This window comes from Vicugna pacos, unplaced genomic scaffold, assembly GCF_048564905.1.
Source record: "Vicugna pacos unplaced genomic scaffold, VicPac4 scaffold_20, whole genome shotgun sequence".
NCBI lineage: Eukaryota > Metazoa > Chordata > Mammalia > Artiodactyla > Camelidae > Vicugna > Vicugna pacos.
Genome location: NW_027328741.1, coordinates 43,305,426 through 43,308,549, shown reverse-complemented (window position 1 = coordinate 43,308,549; position 3,124 = coordinate 43,305,426).

Below are 3,124 nucleotides of genomic sequence, written 5' to 3'. Positions count from 1 at the left end.
ACTGATTGGCCATCAACATGGTTCTCAACCTGAGTGGCTGTGACATCACAAAAAGACTGGTCTCTTAGCAACCCAAGTGTAACAATCAGCCAGTGTTTCCTTCTCATTAATCCAGTTAAAATGAAATATATAGGATATTTATTTTTATACTGTGATGTGCAAATATTTTCCCGAGAATATCTTTTTAAACAATTTAACTTTGGGGTGTATGAGATAAAAACAATCTCATTCCTTTTGTACCCAAATTTATACAACATTGGTGAACAGAGTATAAATATGCACAAAGTAAATAAAATAATTTTAAAATATTGGAATTTAAAGTGAAATTTGGGTAAAATTTTTACAGAATGGTTATAACAATTTCATTATCATTTGTAATTAAAGTGAATCAAAATTTGATTTGTAAACGGAAGTAGTTATTTCTCTGTGTACTTTACAATAAGTAGCTCTATATTCAAAACATCAGCAGAATAAATATCAGTTTATTTGTTATGTTTATAAATAAATGTTAAATATTTATGAATTAAAATTAAATTAAAATAATCAATCAAATTTAAGAAATTCCAAAGGGAGGAATTTTGTTTAAATTTTATTTCAGTGCTATAAGTAAAAAAATGTAATTTAATATTCTACTTTACAATTACACAAGAGAAAAATCTGATTGTACACTTACAAATGTTTATTTTTGCCATTCTTTCACTCAGAGGTTTTTAAGTCCCTAGAAGGAATAATTTTTCTTGTCATTTTTAATCCATACTCTTGTGGCTTCTGTTAAGTGTTCCAAAATGATGTTGATAAATAAAGTTATGCATAAGGTCCTGGGTTCAATAAGCAGTGACTCCATTAAGGGGCAAACAAACAAACAATCAAAAAACAAAAAAGTAACATTATATGTGGGTTAGTGTGGAAAAGACAAGGTAATGCATTTTAGGAAGCCATATGTTTTCCAGTCCTGAAACAGTTGGCATTGTTAGTATAATATGGCATTTTAAGGCAAGTGTTTGTTCACTAATTGCAAATAATAGCTATGCTCTGTATCAGTAAACTGTAGTAAGTCCAGTTCTACCAAAACTTATATTATTTATTTAGAAATAAATTCCATTAAACATAAGCCAAATTCAAAATGATTGATAAAATTTTAAAATAAATAAATGTACACTCAAGCTACAATGTAAATTTTTCCTTCAGTATGTGTATATTCCATTCTAAATAAATATTATCAACCTGAATTCATTGCATATTATAAGAATTATAAACTATAGTTAATTATGTTTTAGCCCTGATTCATAAGTATTATTTAACATACACAAATCAATAAATGTGATACCATCCCTTAAAAAACAGAGAATTCAAAGGTAACAATCTCAAAAAAATGTAGGAAAATTATTGACAGAACTGATCTTAACTTTTGTATACAAAAAATTCTTAACAAATTCTCTCTAGATAGAATATAACTGAAGATAAAAATAGCCATATATGAAAAGCCCATGACTTTCATCAAGTTCAATATTAACATACAGGAATGTTTTCCTCTGGTACAGTAATACGAAAAAGTAGCTCATCCTCACAAGTCCTAAATTACACTACAAGAAGTCCTAGCCAGAAAAACTAGTCAGGAAACATTAAAAAAGACATCCAACTTGTAAACAAGCAGTACTATTTTTACAGATGACGTAATTACACATAGATGGAAAACTCCATAGACTCCTCCAGTGACTGTTAGAAATTGTCAACAAACTTAATAAACTTGCAGAATACAAAATCAATATACAAATATCTGTTGCATTTTTATATACTAACAACAAATTATCAGAAAGAGTAATTAGGAAAACTATTGTGTGTAAACTTATACCAAAAAGAATAAAATAGGAATAAAATAGATAAGTGAAATTAAAGATCTAAACATAGATCTATAAATTAAAGGTGCAAGAAATATAAGTAAACCAAATAAATAGAAAGATATTCTGTGCTCATAGATTGTATACAATGTGAGGAAATACTATAATCTATCTTTCGCATATTCAATCTCCCCAGCACTACTTATTGAGGAGAATGTCTTTGCTTCATTTTATACTCTTGCTTCCTTTTTCATGGGTAAGTTGATCATAGGTGTGAGGGATTATATCTGGTTGCGCTATTCTCTTCTATTGATTGGTGTCTGTTTTTGATCCAATATCATGTTTTTTAAATTACTAAATCTTTAAAGGACTCTTTAACATCAGATTATTTTACACTATTAGATTTAATACTACTTTTCAAGATTATTTTGGCAAGTCATGATCTTTATGGTTACATATAAATTTTGAAAGTATTTGTTCTATTTAATGGAAAAATCTCATGGGTATTTTGACATGAATCACACTAAATGTAGATTGCCTTGTGTAGTATGTTTGTTTCAACCACATAGTTTCACATCATTAACATAAGAGATCTTTTCATTTCTTGGGAACAGATTTAATTACATTCATCAATGTCTTCTATTTTTTAATGCATAGGTTTTCATCTTATTTGTTACCTTGATTTTAGGTATTCTTTACATATGTAAATAATTATATATATTACATTTGTATACTGGTTCCCTACACAAATATAACAGGCAGAAGGCAGTGGCAAGATATATTCAAAGTCTTGAATGAAAGAAAGCTGTAATCTAAGATAATTTATCAAGCAAGTCTATTTTTTAGAATACAAGGAGAGATAAATAACTTCTATAAAAGTGAATACTTAAAGAATTTAGCAACAGAAATGAAATAATGAAAGATCTAGTCTAAAGAAAAAAAACAGAAATCTATAGAAAGTGGAAAGAAATAATTAGAAAGACAATAGCTGCCATGACATAAAATAGAATATACATGATGTTGTAAACAGGACATCATAATTTTTAAGGGTCAGAGAGCGAAACAGGACAATACAGAGTATTTTCTTCTTGTTTCTCTTCTCTGTAGGAGGGGTTAGAGTTTGTATTCCTATCAGTCAAAATAAACAGATATATTAACGGGTCAATACACATACAAAAGACGGTAACCAGAAGTCAAAAGCTTACAATGAATTAATAAAGCCAAAAAGAAACCAAGATAATAAAGAAAAGTTATATAGCCACAAAAAGAAAAAGAAATGAACAAAA